The sequence below is a fragment of the Protopterus annectens genome, chromosome 8.part1 (assembly GCF_019279795.1).
Source record: "Protopterus annectens isolate FY-2018-M chromosome 8.part1, PAN1.0, whole genome shotgun sequence".
Lineage (NCBI taxonomy): Eukaryota > Metazoa > Chordata > Ceratodontiformes > Protopteridae > Protopterus > Protopterus annectens.
Genome location: NC_056742.1, coordinates 346368280 through 346387365, shown reverse-complemented (window position 1 = coordinate 346387365; position 19086 = coordinate 346368280).

Below are 19086 nucleotides of genomic sequence, written 5' to 3'. Positions count from 1 at the left end.
CTTTTTATAACTGCCTGGTCTAAAGCTCCTCTCAAACATGGTCAAAACTTAATTAGATTTGATAACACCTCCGCCACAACTAAGACTCTAGAAAAAATAATTGTTGGCCATTGATCAAGTTATTAAAAGATAATAATAATATCAAATCTCAACTTCTTTTTCCAGAAAGAATTGCACTTTTTCTCCAATCAGTACTGCCTTTGTTAAGATCATCATCTGTTCTACTACTAAATATATGGTTTAGGCTCAGAAAAGCAACAATGGTCAGATGTTACCAGAAAAAAAACAACTTAGCAATCCTCTCACCATGAAAAGAAAAAAAGTCTGGCATTTATTTTATAAATAATTTTATGCTATCCATATTACCGTACTGCACACATATGCTAACAAGTCAGTCTTTTAAAATTCATAACTTATATAATATCTGTCCTATGTTATTTGATTAATATCATTGATCCCTTTAAGTAACTTCATTTGTAATATCTCATAAATGTTGTAGTAAGCATTTTTCTTCAGCCAATAATTCACATTTTTTTAAATATTTATATTAAATTCAACCAATATTATCATTTCATACAGTCTCTCCTATCTTTTATCTTTGTTTTTTAATGTTACAAAAATGCTTAGCTACCAAAAATAATCTATATCTATTGTGTTTACTTTAATTGTAAAAGTAGTGTTGTCTTTCAATTTTACAGCAAGCATTCCTTTTTCATTTGAACTGATTTTATATGATCATCTTTTTGAATTAATGTCCTATTTCACTCATGTCTCTCTTCTCTATCCTCAACACTTTTCTTTCATTAAGTTTCAATTAAATTAATGTCTAAAATGGAATGTTACCTAGGTTCAAATCCTCCTGTTCTACACAGCAAACACATTCTCAATTTATTTTGTTCTGCTCACTTCCTAAAATTTGTGCTTTCATTTGGACTATGCATGCAGATATTTTCCTCACACCCCTATAACAATATAACCTTACATTACTTCCTATGTTATATTTACAAATTCTGACTTTACCAACCTTGGTCCATTTTCTTAACAGTTCACTCATACTTCTGCACTTCCTCTGCATCTTTATGTTCATTTAGTCACAATGGTTATATAATCTTAAAGTGATATTTCTTTATCTGATACTTTACTGTGACATTATTTCCCTGACTACTGCCTGTTTTCATGTTGTTATGGATCCTCCCAGCACTGATTCACTTTGCAAAGTGTGGAATGTCTAGTCAGGGAGGTGTACTTCATTTGCAAGGTTTTTGTTGTATCAATAAATGGGAAAGAAAAGGAAGGATGGGAGGTGCTTTTTCAATGGACTGTTTTCTCTTCTTTGACAGTATGTGGGCAGGAGATGTTCATAGTTTGCTTACTCTGTTGATTTTTGATGGTTGTTCTTATTGAATATGTTAGATTTGAATTTGCCATTGTCTTGCTAACATGCATTCTTAGCTTCATTCTGCTCACATAACCTGATGTGGATTCATAGATACAATCCATTCCTGTATAGAAGAGATCAGAGTCCTGTGTGTCTGCTAGGAGTTATCTTACATAGCTATTTTTATTATTATTTTTTTCTTTTATATGTTATAATGCAACATATTTATTCTCATTCTTTCTTCAAATATATTAGCTTTATTGTATTCATATGACAATAAGATTGTATAAATGATATTGGGCAACAATGAAAAGATGCTAAAGGACCAATCAAAATTTTAAAGAATTATATATCGGAACGTAAACAAGCAACATTGATTATATTGAACAGACTTTCATATTAACTTTATACCATTATATCTATTTAGGATGGAAACCTCTACAAGATATCTAATTATAAATAGTTATTATTTTATTGTATGCTAAGAAAAATCACTTGTAGATGAATATGTTCTTTCATAGTATGCACACCATTAGTGAGATGAAAGATAGTGTCTTTGCTTTAAATTCATTCTCCACATTATTGCATTCTTATATTGTGAGCATTTCAGTATATACTACAGGCCTTGATAATGCAACAAAAAATGATGCACTGTAACTAAAAGTAATAGTTCATGCAGATATTTATTCATTTAACTTTTTTTGCATTTTACATGAAGAAATATCAAATAGCTGTATGGATTTAAATCTATCATTATTGTTTATTTGCATTATCTGTATTTATTACATCTCTAACTTATTAGATACTATAATAAGTCTGTATTAAAGTCCAAATGTGACATCTCATACAAGTTAATAATTCTTTTCTATTAAAATTTTTTGCTTTATTTTATATTCCTATTTTTCAAGACATATGTATTCTGAGTATATAAATTCATATAACAAACAATACTTTGCATATCTATTATTCTTTTATTTACTCATGTGTGGCCTTACTATGTTGTAACATATCACCTTGATCACTTTGTAGAGAGAATTTCTTACATTTATTTAACTAAAATGAATATAATACTCTTGTGATACTTAAAAAAATTAGAAAAAAATAATGATATAAGTAGAAAGGAACTAAGTTAAACTGCAGTAAGATGAAAGAAGCTAAAAACATTAGTACAAGCTGTAGAGAAGAACTAGAAGAAACATGGCAGAAAAAGAACAAGAGTGTAATCAATGACATGAAGAGAAGGAAGAGGAGATATAAATCAGAGAATATAAAGGGAAAGGGAAGGTAATGTTATACATAAAATAAAATAATGTCCAGAAGAGGAAAATTTGTAATGGAAAAAATCAAATACAGAGAAGAACAACAAATGTAGAGAGAGAGAGAAGTAAAGAAATGGGAAAAGAAAAAAAATGAAAAATAAATACCCACGCACATACACCATAATCCTTGTTGTTGTTCCCTGTTGGTAAGCCTATTTTCCTGCAGAGCGGTTTAGTTTCATTATTCACTAAACAATACAAGTTACTAAATTTGTTTGGGTGACAGTTTGATAAGATCTTAATTTATACCAGAGTAGGAATTTCTTAAATTCCATGCTTTATGTTTATAACTTTAATTACTTTATTAATAATTTGTGTTAACATTTTCTTTTTTTCATATGTCAGAGAAGTTTTACTTATTTACTAGCATAAAACACAACTGATTTATTTAATGAAATCAACTTTTATTAATGGAGACAAATTCAGCTTATGAGAGTACTATTCAAATTATCTAAGCTTAATTTAATTAATTCCTTACTTGAAATCACTGAAGAACTAACAATTATCTTTTTAAATATTAATGGATTAAATAACAAAATGAAGAGCCTCTGTTCTTAAATACTGTTATTTCTTTAAACCAAATATTTTATTTCTACAAAGAATCTCATTTTGGTCATAATAATAAAGACATATGGAATCCGACCAAATTTAAGATACTAGTTCACTCTACCTTTAATAGTAAAAGAAGGGGAACAAGGATCTTTTAGTGAAAAATATAGCAATGCCAAAAGTTTTATACAAATACAAGAACAAGATTGCCTTCTAACTCATGTTATGCTGCTATAACAATGTGTTTGGGACCTTAGCTATACCTTACTGGTTTACAGGGACTGGTGTTAAACTTATTGAAAATATACTTGATATTATTTTAAATAACCCAAAAGGCACATTGTTACTAGGTGATTCTAATAGTATACTAAATAAAAAAGCATCAAGCTCTTTGAGACATACTAAACTGACCTCTACTACTAGAATACAAAACACTGGATGGAATTTTTAAATTTAAAAGATACCTTTTTACTTATAGACATAGATTCTCTTCAGTTCTCACTTATCTCACCTGGTTTTGGTGCTCAGTTCAGAACTGATTATTCATTTCACATAAATTAACATCTACATGAAATAAATTTAAAGGAATCTCTTGTCCTTTCTCAGAATTCTTTAATAGGTTCATAGATTCATAGCAGATTACTAAGCTAATGGCTTAAGGGCCTTTACAAACCTAGCCAGTATAACCTAATTTTACCCAATATGTGGCCCCAAGGGGCAAGAAGATGGTATAGGTTGTTGCATATGCCTAGAATATTTTACATATTGCCCCTGTCCATAAGTGACATAGACACTACCCATATGTGAATTTGTGACTCCCCATCCGTTGATCCAAACTGCTTTTAAAGAGGGCTAGGGAAGGGCTCTGTTTAACGTGAATAGGAAGCCTGTTCCAAAGATGGGGCTGATCTCTATGACACATATCTGTTTCTCCAGCATGCTTTGTTTGAACCACTGACTAGGTTTAGATCCATAGATAAGGTGATCCTCTTGCTATTTGTCTTGCAGATGAGTAGCAACTCCATCAGGGCTGGATTTGTGACTGCTTTGTAAATTAGGCATAGATCACCTCTTAATTGCCAGTAAGAGACAAAGTAAAGGGATAATCTTAAATCTTCATCTTAAATCTATCATTTAATTTTAAGCCTCTCTTGATAATTAGCAGAATGTTAATATGAAAGATTCCAAACAATGGTTCAATAGCAAAGCTGAGTATTTTTTATGGAAATAATTCTGGCAATATTTATAAACAAGGAAATAATCTGACATACTTTTAAAGTGTATGTGTGTGTGTGTGTGTGAGTGTGTATGTATATATATATATATATATATATATATATATATTTATACACACACACACACACACACACACACATATAGTTTCCCTGCGTTCGACAAACACAGGAGTGTGATTTTATGTCAATGGTGAAGATGGCCAAAAGCTGGATATATCAAAGGTGAGGATGGACGACCAGTGGATATGTCGAACAAACAGAATGTCGATACAGGTAAGAGGGGTTGGGGGGTGAGAGAGAGTGTGTGTGTGTGTGTGTGTGTGTGTGTGTGTGTGTGTGTGTGTGTGTGTGTGTGTGTGTGTGTATCTATATATATATATATATATATATATATATATATATATGGGATCACTATGGATTACCGAAGGCTCAAAATCCCGATGCTGAAGATACCGAGACTAGATGACCGAAACCCCGCTTTACCGAAAGACCAGAAGCGTGAAATGCAGGGGGGTGTGGGGGACAGCCCCCCACATGACGGGTGCAGTGGGGCTTGCCCCCCTGCCTATGTCTAGTGTAGGATGCACTGTTTGGTTGTGGGGGGAAGGTGTGTGTGTGTTGTTTGGTTGTGTAACTTTCGTGATATTGAATTTTGCGGTTTTACATATTCAGTATTGTGGGGTTTCGGGCATGTGGTCTCGGTATTTTATGCATCAGGATTTTGGGCGTTCGGTATTTAGTAGTGATTCCATATAAATAGAGTTAGGGTCAGAGTTGAATGAAGGATGGAGGTATGTTTGTGTATTTTAGGATAGGGGTAAAGGTTAGTTTAGGGGATAGATGTAATGTGTGTGTTTGTTCTTGAATGTTTGTGTCTCTGAGTCAGTCTTATGTGGTGGCAGTGTTCTGGGAATGTTTTAATGACCTTAAGGTATAGGGCTAGGATTGGGGGAATGGGCAGCATTATGGTTAGAGTTAGCACCCATTACTAAGGTGGTGCACTGCCACTATTCAGATACGTTTGAGGCTAGTGTTACAGTGAAGTTTAATTTTAATATCAGGAGAGGAAACAATTTGTCTCTCTCAATATTATTGGTTTTGTTTTTTTGTTTTTTTTTATATGTGTGATCAAACTTATTTTGTTGGTGATTTATATTTGATATAAAGTAAGCTTGGGCATATAAACTACACCCATATTTCTTATATATTGAAAGTCTAAAGGACTTAGTTAATACTTCAAAAAATATATATCAAGATATTTTCCAAAATAAAATTTCACTTGCTCTCGAGAAATTTAGACTAAACACATATTCAAGGCTGTCCTGATTTTTACAGAATGTCCAGATTTTTGCCTCGTAGTTTTGGATTGTTCCACATAAAATGTGTAGTTTTCTGGCAAATCATTGCGGAGTGAAGTAACTAAATAATACTAAATGCTGACAGACATTTGAGTTTCAGACTTTATTGCCTTTAGAAAATATATAATGATGCAAAATCTGTCATTCTAATAACTTTCTAAATTTATAGGAACAATATTTAAAAACTTTCCCTATTTTTGGGCCTTTCCCCCCATTATTTCTGGCTTTGCCCAGATTTCTTGCACTGAGAAGTTGAGAGGTATGTATTCAGGGATACCCCAAGGCATGTGCAATTTAATTAAAATATCTAAAATAATATCAAGATCTAAAAATATTATGGCAATAACATCACTCAAAAATGTTAAGACAATAACTGACATCCTTAGTATTTTATCTCACTATAATGCATATTATACCGCTTTAAACAGTTCTAATGATAAAACTATGTCAGTATATTTATTTATTTTACATTTGTTGACCGGGATAGTCCGACTGGATACATGCCCATTTTCAGTGAAGGCCCGGGGATAAAAGCTCCAAAGATATACATATACAGTCATTACAATGTAATGTCGAACAGCAGTAATCATAACATAATACAAATATAACACATTTTACAGTCTAGTTAAATTTATGGAAATATACCACTTATTCTAGTACATTTAAATTTGTACAGTCTAACAATCTTCTAAACTGGCTTACCAAAGATATTTGAGTAGCACTTATAGACAAAGGATAGATACACCAGTATGCATAAAGATTTAGTCAGGCTTGGAGCAGGCACATATCCATTGAGACTTGAAATACTCCTTGAGAGCTATTTTGAATTGAGATAGGGTGGTTATCCAGGGTAATGTTAGCAGGAAGGGAATTCCAAATTTTGCCAGCAGAGTTGGCGGACAGGGAGTCACCAGCTGAGTTGTTGGATTTGATGGTTTGCACTAATAGTCTGTTAGATGATCAGAGTTATCTGGAGTTGGAGTGGGGGGTAGATGATTTTTTTCAGGGCAGGTGTATTATCTGGTTGGTTAAGTGCTTTGAGAGCAACAATGAGTTGATTATACTGAATCTGTCTGGGTAGCTCTAGCCATCCGAGATAATTTAGATTTTTACAATGATGGGTTCTATAGGGTAGACCAGTTGCAAATCTAGCTATGTTATTATAGCAGTTTGAGAGTCTAAGAGTAAAGTGTAGAGAGTAGATGGGAGCGGGCAATGAAGGTCTTAGCATATGGGGTAAGGAATGGCTTTATTCTATAAAGCGAGCCCAGTTTTCTGTTAATGGTTTTTATTGTTTTGTTGACATGCACATCAAACTTAAGACTGCTGTCTATAATAATTCCTAGTAGTTTTTGTATGGGCATCTGGAGAGATAATTGTATCGTTATTAGCCTTAATGGAAAGAGATAATGCCATGGATCTTTGAGTGGAGGTGAAAAGTAGGAGCTTTTTTTATTAGTGTTGAGAATCAGACAGCGAGCAGCATGCCAGTTCTCTACTAGGTTGAAAGTACTCTGAGTTATTGATAGCAGTTCTGTTTGCAAGGTGGCAGTGCAGATCAGTGTTGAGTCGTCTGCATAGTGAATGCAGATGGCTTCAGGAATTACAGTGTGGAGGTCACTGATAAAAATGGAAAACAGAAGTGATCTTTAAATAGACTCCTGTGGGACACCTAGAGTGTTGGGTAGGAGGTTTTTGAGTTTGTTCTGCCATAAGACGGATTGTTGTCTATTGTGCATGTAGGATTCAAACCATCGGAGAGGGTGATTACCTAGGGACATTGTTGCCAGGGTGTTGATGAGAAGATGGTGGTTAACCATGTCAAAAGCCATTGACAGGTCCAAGAAAAGGGCTGAAGATAGCTTGTTGTTGTTCCTGTTATAGTTTATTGCATTAGAGAAGGTGAGGAGAGCTGTGGTGGTACTATGGTATGGTCTGAAGCTATGCTGGGAGTTAGCCAGTAGGTTGTTTTGGGTTAGAAAGTTCAGGAGTTGTTTATGGACACATTTTTCCATTATTTTTACCAGAGGTGATAAGATGGCTATGGGTCTATAATTACATAACTCAGTAGAGTTACCACCTTTATGGAGGGGTATGACATGAGATATTTTCCAGATAGAGGGGACTGAGGCTTCTGATATGGCCCGATTAATTAGAATGTAAACAAGGTACGCTATGGTATCAGCAGTTTTTGCAAATATTCAGCTGGGAGAAGGTCTGCAGCTAGAGTAGTAGGTTTTAATTTTTTGAGTAGTGAACGAATGAAAGCTGTAGAGACTGGTTGGAATTCCTTAAACAAGTTGAATATTCTGACACAGTCAGAAAATCCCAACAATATTTTGCTTAAAAATATCACTTTTAGAAGTTTCTAAACAAGTAAAGAAACTAAAAAAGAATAAATCTTCTAGCCAGGATGGTTTAATTTCAGAATTATATAAATTACTACTACATAATATGATACCCTTAGTACACAATGCCCTTTTAGAAATCCAAAATCATTTAATTACACCTTCCTGATGAAATAATATCTTATTAACCCCTATTCTAAAAATAAATTAAACATTCTCTTTCTTGTTCATCTTACAGGTCAATATCTCTTTTAAATCTAGATTATAAATTATGTCTAATTTTACAGATAGCTTACAAAAACTTATTTCCTCCTTAATTAATGATGAACAAACTAGCAATCTTAATAAATATAAACCAAATAATTCAGGGAATCAAAATTGGCAAGGATTATGAATCTAAATTAATGCTTTTTGCATACAATACTATATTAACTTGAACAGATTTACATATTACTATAAGGGACATCTCAAATATCATACACAATTTTGGAATAATCTAAAATTTATAATTCTATAATCACAAATCTAAATTTTTTCCTTGGAATAAACATTTTGATTAAACTATCCTATCTCATATTGACTTTTCTGAAGAATCTCAAGATCTATTATTTCTATTAAGGGTATTTCACTTGAGAATACACGATGAAATAAAAAATGCAAATTATCAGAAACATGTAGATATTATATCTAAATTAACAGAATCTTGGAAAATGATTTGAGGACAGATGTAAAATAATAAAAATGGTCATTTTGTTGGAAGTTTTGTACATTAAACAAGCAACATTTCTTTATTTAGCTAAGCCTTATCTTAAGGCATTTAATAATATGTAACTGATTTATGATACCACAAAAAGTCAAGAACTGCTTATTTTCATCATATTAGACCTTGGGAAAGGGGGCATAACATTTCCAAATACTGAAACATATGGTAAAGCACCTTTAGGTAAATTAATAGTTAATTGATTTGATTTTGATTATTCAGCTAAATGGAAAATATTACAAATACAGTTATTTAATAAAAATGTTAAATCCATATCACAACCTAACAAACAACTATTTATGGCTAATTGTTTGCAGCTGCTTTCAATATAATATCCCTACTCCATTTAATTTCAAATATCAACTCAATTTTAAAAAATTTAAAAAATATTTTTTTAACCAAACTAATATAAAACTCTGGTTTAATTTATTAGGTTTTTAGGTTATTCGTTTTTTCTCTCAACTAAAGGCTTATTAGAAGGAGCATAGTTTCAAAACAGTTTTAATGTAAAGAAAACAAATGTGGATGATTTAACTGTTTTAATAATAGTTCATTACAATCCACTAAAGAAAAAAAATGGCAGAATTTGATATTGAACCAGTGGATTGGGTATTAATGTAAAGTATCAGAAATTTTCCGAGAGAAACTTTCATAAAGCTATATTACATCACAATACTAATATACCAAAATTAATTATTTTTGTATGACATATTTATACAAGTTAAGATCTATTTTAACAAAAACATTCTGGAATGAAAGACAATAACTACTTCACAGAAAGTAATAAATCACTTATTCATCAATCTGTCAAGAACACTTCTTCATTCCATTACTGGTGTATTTTTGCATGAAAGTGTCTTCATGCGTCTTTTTATATACCTGATAAACTAGTGACATTTTACAAAAAAAATGACAATAAATATTAATGTGACTAAGACAATAAAGTTAACTGGGAACACATTACCTTTGACTGCAAATACTGAAAAGCTTAATAGAGTTCCTTAAATCTTTATGGTCAGATAAAATACAGTTGAATAAATATATGGTATTGCATATTTTTGTACAATTCTTTTTTAAAGAAAGAACATTATTACCTAATTTGGGCTATCATACCAGTCACAAAGAAAATCATTGCCATTAACAGACTGAAAGATAGAATTCATCTCTTCAAAGAATTTATCTCACTTCTCAGGGAAGTCATCAACAAGAAAATTACCGTTAAAATGAAACTATCCTCAAAGTCTTAATTTATAAATCATGTGAGTAGAATATTAGACTTACTGAAACAATGGAGCTAACACTCTTTAGACAATATGCATTACTAAGTTATAATTTTATCATTATACATCCTCAAAAATTCTATGATGCTATCTTTGACATGCTTTTGTATATATTTTAAATAGTTAATTTGTTTTATTTTATTCAAGTTGTTATAAACCACTTCAGTAATTATTTGTGTAATCATTATGGAATTTTTAATAAAATTCTTAATAAAAAGCATTCATACTAATAGCATATTTTTAAAAAGTTATCGCCAATATACAACCCACCTTAAAATATTAATAAACTGAAATGCAACATACCTACCCCTACTCCCCTTTTATCAAAATATTTTATTCTGCTACCAACCACAAAGATATCCTACAGAAATGCATTTCCTAGGCCCTCTTCTACTTTAGAACCTTTTCCAAACAAAAAAAAAAAGGACATCCAGGAGCTATTATATAAGAGAGACTACCATCTCAACTCAGATTTTCATACATTACATACCAATTTCAGCATATAGTCGGTCTCACCCACACTATCAAATTCATTCCACCCAGTTTTAAACATTCATTAAAACTGTCTTTCCCCAAAGTCACTACTCCCACCATAGTCACTGACTACTGGCCAATTCCTGTCCTGATGGCAAAATTCTGGAAAAGCTAATCAAATATTACAATATATTCAAAAGTATTACATAAAGACAAACACAGACTCTATCCCAGCAATGCTAACTGAAGAGCACTGTATACTTTAACCAAACAAAACTGTTGACCAACAGCATCAACAGATAAGCAAAATTCAATTGGCTCAAAAGTAGTAGTTTAAAGGTTTTAAAACTACCTTGACAGCATGGCCCCTTGTAGTACAACTTAATTCTATCTCTGAGATAAGGTATACAACAAAGGAAATTCCACAGATGTCAGTGGTGGGGCCCCTGCTATTTAATTTATCATGAGTCTACCTTATGATCGTCCAAAACTCAAGTGCACACTATCCACAGATATTTCTATGTTTAATACAGGACATTAAATAAATAATTACAAGATGATGTTACACAGATACATTAGAAAATCGATTATCCAAACATCAGTTATCTGAAATGTAAAGTATATGAATGCAGCCTTCCAAGGTTTTCAGGTAGGAAAAATCATAAAGTTTGATTATGTAATTATACATATTCACTTGTGTTTGTTTTTTGAGCCTGTAGCCTGCTCATATGTGAAAAATATTCTTTATTTTCCACTGGAATCATTGAATGGGTGAAAAGTGTATTCTCTGCATGCAGAAAAAAAAACAAGATTTTAGAGGTTTTTTATCTGGTTCAATTATACATTTGATTATCTGAACTACCCTAGGTCCAAATTAGTTCGGATAACTGACTCTCTACTGTACATAATTGGCTGACTTCTAATAATCAAACTGTTAATACCCAGATGTATGTAGAAATAAGAATTCAGAAATGGCTCATACAAGCTCAACCTCTCAACATTAAGGATCCAAACGAATAGCCAAACCCTCAACTGATCTACAGAGGTATTGGAGATTACTTTAGATAAGTTATCCTTTGGCAGACATGTAGACTAGCAGGTTGACAAAGTTCTCAAGTAGCAGAAAATATCCTCTAGAACCTCCCACTTACTTATTACTGAAGCCTAAGCAATAGCCAAAATGTCCACAGTTCAATGCTTTCAGTACAATCTTACACTAATCTGTCCAAACTCCTAACAAAACATTGTTACTCTTCAAACAGCTGATAATAGCATTCTCATATTCATTTGCCATATAAAAGGGAACACCATTCTGATACTGTACAGAAAACAAAATAGTTATCAGATGAAATAAGAGCATATTTTTATACTAAACACTGTAATCTGAGCTACTAAAGGAAAGCTGCCACCCGCCTTTAAAAAGCACCATACTTATTAGACGCCCCCAGTATGAATTAATCAGTTAATACACCCTACAGTTACAAAGATCCTAATAAACAGTGGGAACAACAGAAAGAGCCTTCTCTTCTGCACAGCTACCCTGCTAGCATACAATAATCTACCAGACAAAATATGAAAAGCTAGCAAACTAGCTCCGTTTGAAAGTTCTTAAAAGCACACCTAATGAGCAAAAATAAGTGCATCTGTTATACGTAACTAGGTTATATTATTGAACTAATGCATAAGCTATCTTTATAAAAACAGCTGTTTAAATCAATGAATATGTAGTGTTAGTAACTGGGTGGCTGTCTGTCTAACTGTAGTAAAATAATTAAATATGTTCACAGGAGCAGAAAACAAGACCATTTTTTTAATCCATGACCTTACAGGATGTTTTTTCTTGGTCCTCAGCATTCTTTTTCGTCGTCAACCTTGGGTCAATGAGCTCTATTCTGGAGGATTGCCCAGGTGCCATTTGAGGTAGCTACAGTTCTTGTAGTCATTGAACTGCAAATTTTGGTTATAATGTAACCTGAATGTAAAAGTTGGCTTGATTTGAAATGTATGTGTTTCATAAATATTGTTACTGTTTTTTGGTCCAAGTTGTGGCTGGAAATGGTCTTTGGATCAGTTAATTACCCAGTTAAAATCATTTAAGTAAATGTGCAAATAAACTGATAAAAGGAGCATGAAGAAAAGGTGATAAGTATAAAAGCTGAAACATGATGAGCCCACAGTTTAAAGACTACCTGTACAGGTATAAATATGATGCATTAAGGATCATAAAGTATACCTTGAAAAAGATGATGAATAACTGTGGACGTGTACTTTCCTGAGGTGGATAGTCAGTTCTTGCCATATTCACAAAAAGCAAAACATAACTAATGGAAGCAGGGGATCTGTGACTGCAAAGAAAACAAGGTTAAAAAGACTAAGTAGGGTAGGATCCTGCATGTGTTGCTTACTATCTGGAGAACTCAAAGCAAGGAAATAAGATTTTATTTGGAAAAGAGTATGGCTTAAAGTACAAAAAATGTGCAAGATAAAAATAACCACTTTAGAAGTCTAGGGATTTGGGAGAGTGGGTTTCAATTTCCTGGGATAATGGGGAAAGTGCTTCCTTGGAAATTGCATTCAGTACAAACTGTGCAAAAACATTGAGGATACATCAGAGCAAGGCTATGGAGAGCCATGGAGACAGGGATAAAGAGAAAAGAGTAAAGGTAAAGAAAATAGCATGACTAAACTTACCTGCTTAAGATGGAAGTACAATAATACAGATGGTTGAAGGAGAGGAGGAAAGAGAAAGAGAGAAATAGGAGCTATGGAAAGTAAGGAAATAATCTCCCAAGATTAGGGGGAAGGCCAAAGCATGGGAGAAGGACATTAGAAGCATCTTTGTTTTACAATTAATGTTATTTCTTGTTATATTCTTTATGCTAAAGTTACAAATGATTCTGAAAAAAAAAAATTAAGATTATATTGTGTTTGATATTTTAGGTTTCTATAACCACTCCCACAAAATGTCATAGATGGTATTGGGCTATGATCTGCATACAACTGCAAAGCATTATGGGTAAGTAAACAACTTACCTCTTGAGGAGAAGCTTATAACTTACATTGCGGTTTCACTGCTACATAAATAGTCAGGTTATCTTTTAATGTGAGGTCTTCTATCTCCAAAAAGAGCTGCCAGTGTGTCTTTCTAGGAACTACTTCTGATGCATTTAGCATGGAAGTACAGCACCCTATAAATTAATTTTGGTGGGGAGGCATTACGGATTTAATCTTTCATGATGTCATGACTGGGATTTTCAACTCTGAGAAAAAAAAGTTCAGTGGAGGTGTCCTGTTCGGCAAAATAAAATGCAAAAACAACAAATATGTTGTATAAAAACTGCATAACTTGGTATTGTATATGGTAAGGAGGTTATATCCAACTCCAAAGGTTTGCTACTTACATTTGATTTAGAACATGACCAATACATTATATTGTCACTGAAATGTACATAAATTATTTCCTTTAATTGCTAGCAAGTCTGTCCAAGACAGAATGCTTCAAAGATACAAGCAGATAAATAAATCACCCAATCGAAAATGTGGGTTATTAAATGCATGATGTTAAATGTGGTACAAGAGTTTACTTTGGAAAATTGAGTGATGTTAACCTTGCAGTTTCCACATGTCCCACATTCCTTACTGTCTGCTGGATGCTTTTAAGTAGAGCTCAACCAAACAAGGATTATGTTTCCTTTTGTGACCATTAAATAATTGTTTCAAAGATTTCCTTCTTCTATATCCAAATTTCCATTTCTCAGGTAAAACAGACAGTAAAAAAAATCATTACATAGTGTGGACCAATGTTTATTTATTACAAGCCTGATCTTAAAAGTATAAACACTTTAAGTAGTGTTAAACCTGATGTCAGTATGCTGTAGGCTGTTGCCATTTTTATATACCAGCAAGTCAGACCTGGACATATTTGTGGCCTCCTCCTGAATTAATGTTAATTGTAATTTTCTGTGCACCAAATCATCAGACACTATCCTAAGCTCACTATCAACATTGCAAATTTAATAGATTTTCATAATTTGGAATCTCAGACTGTCCTACTTATATGTTAGGGGTGATCACATTTGGGTAGAAGAAAAGTATTCTCAAAAAATGTCTTCCCATACACACTGGTGTAAATTATACCGTCCAACATTTTGTTAACCATGATATTAAGAAAATTCATAGCAAATAATTCTATTATTAAAGTACAAGTTACACCAACATAATTGTTGTTAACATAACCTTTAAATTTAACTAGTGTACAATCATAACCTTTATATAAAAACAATTTCCAAAAACTGCAAAACAAAATCTTTTATTTCAGGAGAAACTCAAAACAAAATATATAAAAAAAACAAGCCACTCTGGTGGAATCACATCAGTAGTGTAGACTAATTTATGTGTATATGCCTTTAAGAAGCTATCCAAGGGATTGCACTAGTGTATAAATACTGAGCACAAGCGAGCCTGATTGCCATTTTGTAATTAGCTGTTGAGATGTAAGCATGTATGTTTGTAAGCTCTGTTTATTAGTTCGTTCATATTTAATGATGTTGCTATCCAGCCTGAAGTGTTTGTATGTATTAAAGCATCTGAACAAAACCCCAAGCCTTCTTGTTATATGTATTAGAGACAAACAAGTGACATGGTGTAAGAAGCGGGATGTCTAAAGGACATGGTACCAGAAACAGCATATCTAAATGGACCTGAAGTCAGAACCGGCATACCAAAGGAGTATAAAGTTTAAAATGGCTTGGCGGAAATGATTTAAGGCACTTATCCAGATGCTGGTGGAATATACAGCAGTGGACCATCCCAAAAATGTGCATACTTCATAAAACAGGTCAAAAATGAATTTCAGATATTAACACTTGCTCAGCACTATTTCTTTTTCACATAATATGAAACGAGGCATACAGAACACTTTAAATAACATTCACAAACACAGATATGTATGATATTGATAAAAATATTCGAATTACTATGGAAAATGTTTGAAATAAAGTTTAAATTGCATAAAACAAAATAAAGGGAAACAAATGCATTTTCGCAAACTGTGTTTTTCATATTAAGCAAAGCTATCCGAGTTATCAGAAGTGTATGAAGTGTTTGCATGTTTGTGCACTGTTAAAGTTGTTTCATAAAGTACAGCCATTAGAAAGCACATTTTGAAAAATACAGCCATTAAAGAGCATATTTTGTAAAGTATTTTGAAGAATTTATTGTGCATTTGAATGCTGTTACAAGCTCACAGAACAGTTTGTTCATACGTAATTGCAAGGGCCATATTTTCAGTGTTTGTTCATACTTTGTGGGCATGGCAGATGGATTTTGAAAACCCAGTGCACTTGTGTTTGACAGTAATATTGCTGAGAACTGGAGTGTGTTTGAGCAAGAGTATAACATTTTCATACAGGCTGCATTTTCAGACAAAGATGGCCATACAAAGGCATTTATTCAACTTAATTTAGCTATGTCAGAAGATATAGAAAGGGAATGTTCACTTGTGTATGCACCTGCCATCTATACTGGAGAGGGGGGAACCATCATATTGTTGTATCGGTGGAGTCAAGGGAAGACCCAGAGTGCTTAAAATGTAAATGTAGAGAAACGTGTCACCACTAGACAAATGTTACAATGGAAAGGCTCTTATTTTTCACAAGGATGAAACGTTTGCAGCATATATAACTGACCTTAGACATAAAGCTAAAACGTGCAGATTTGGTGACTTAAAGGATGAGCTGATAAAGGAAAGACTTGTGTGGTATAAAAGATGATGCTGTGAGAAAGATTTTACTTTGTGACAGTGATTTAACTTTGAATAAGGCCAATGAGGTTTGTCAGATATACAAACTCACAGAAAAGCACACAAATATGCTTACAAATGAGAATAGCTTTAGAAGGTACAGTGATAAAGCTCATGTTGATATTATGCAGCACATTAAAAGAAACAGGCCCAAGCACTTGGCAGTTGCAATCCCTGCAGCATCTACTAGTAAACCCCAGAGCATTCTAGCACATTCCAGATTTCACAGTCTCAGTGAAGCACAAGAGCGAGCCAGCAAACTCAAAGCATGGGCCCCAATCTAGTTTCGTTATCAACTGTCTCAACTGTGGTGACAGTCATGAACCTAAAAGGGAAAAATATTTAGCTTTTGGTCAACAATGCCACAAATGGAATAATTTCAAAAGATTTTGTAAATCAAAAGGCCCACATTCTTTTATTAAAAAGGAACATTTTAAGAAAAAGAGTTGATCAGTTAGATTGTAGCAAGCTTACTCTTTATGTTGATGGTGTGTCAGTGCTTCATGAAATGGTCAATGCAGTAGATTTAAGGGCAAATAATGAAATATTTTGTACTGTTCGGATAAATGGCAAACCCACAGAACTCAGAGTTGACACAGGTTCTAAGTGCAATGTTATGTCTACAGAAACGTTTGCTAGAGTATGTAAAGATGAAAGGCTTGATTTGGCAAGGTGCGCAAAACTTGTTGCTTATGGAGGTGAAGAAATCCACACCAAAGGTTCAGTAGTGCTTTCATGTTACTTCCAACAGAGTGGAAGACGCTACAAATTGTTATTTTATCTGGTCATGAGGCATGTTCATTTATTATTAGGGCTCACATACTGTTTGAAAATGGGACTGCTTTCATTTAATAAGGAAGTCCATCATGTTAGCTTAAAAGACAACTACTCTAATTTTGCCCAGTATATTTTTTCTACCTATGCTGATCTCTTCAAGACAACCAAACACAAAAGCATGTAGAAGGCACAAACCGCACAGGAACAGAATGGATCCAGGAACGAAAACAACACCATAGTGAATATCCAAAGAATTTATTTGTCCACAAGAACAGAGATTAAGTGCTTTTGTATAAGTACTTCATCAGAATCACAGCACTAAACACATCCAGCACTCTTAAATACCCCACCCTTAAAACCCTAACCAATGAAAATAACAAATACATTGACCTATACTATGACTGTTAAAATTATTATTATGTTATGGGTTAATGTATTTGTTATTTTCGTTAGTTAGGGTTTTAAGGGTGGAGTATTTAAGAGTGCTGGATGTGTTTAGTGTTGTGATTCTGAAGAAGTACTTATACGAAAGTGCTTAATCTCTGTTCTTGTGGACAAATAAATTCTTTGGATATTCACTACAGTGTTGCTGTTTTCTGTTCCTGGATCCATTCTGTTCCTGTGTGGTTTGTCTCTTCAAAGACAAACTAGGCAAACTTCCAGTTGTGTACTCCATGAAGGTAGATCCAGAGGTCAGTCCAATTATCAGGTCAGCACATAAAGTACCAACAGCCATGCAGGACAGAGTCAAAGCCAAGTTAGACAAAATGGTGCAACAAGGTGTAATTTGTCCAGTGGAAACTCCAACTGAATGAGTATTGTCCATGGTGGTAGCTCATAAGAAAAGCTCAGATGACATTAGAATATGTATTGATCCATGGGATTTGAACAAAGCACTAACAAGACCTCATCATCCAATGCGCACAGTTGAAGAAGTCGCAGCCTTGATGCCAAATTCCACTATTTTTTCAGTCTTAAATGCAGAGTTCATTTTGACAAATTTAGCTCGACAAAAAATCCTCATGGCACAATACATTCAGTACTCCATTTGGCAGGTACAGATTTTTGAGAATGCCATTTCAGATAAATTCTGTAAGTGAGGTCTTTCACTGTCCAATGGAGCAAATTTTTTCTGGGTATCCTTGTGCTATTATAGTAGACAACATACTAGTGGGAGGTCGTGATATGAAGCAGAGCATGACAGAAACCTCCGAAAAGTTCCAGAAAGAGCACATCAATCGAATCTTAAGCTCAATGCACAGAAATGCAAATTCAGGCTACAAGAAGTTCCTTATGTTGGACATTTATTCACGAGTACAGGCCTATAAGCAGACCCTCCAAAACAAACAGCCATTCTCAATATGCCAGCTCCAGACAATCTTCAAGCCCTGCAAAGTTTTCTTGGCATAGTCAACTACCTAGGCAAGTTCATTCCAGACTTGAGCCAACTTTCAGCATCACTCAGAGAGGTGACACAGAGATGTATCCTGGTCTTGGTTAGAGCAATACAAAAGAGCATTTGATGTCCTGAAACAGAGAGTTGCTAGTCCACCTATGCTCAAATACAATGATGTTCACAAACCAGTTACACTTTCCTGTGATGCTTCAAAATTTTGTCTTGGTGCAGTCATTCTACAAGAGGATCAACCTGTTGTGTATGCACTGAGAACTCTTACCCAAACTGAGATGCTGTAGGCCCAGATTGAGAAAGAGCTCTTAGCAATTGTGTTTGCATGTTCGAAGTTCCATGATTATGTTTATGGTAGACCTTTTGATGCCCCACCACTGGCCCAGTAATCAAGAAGCCT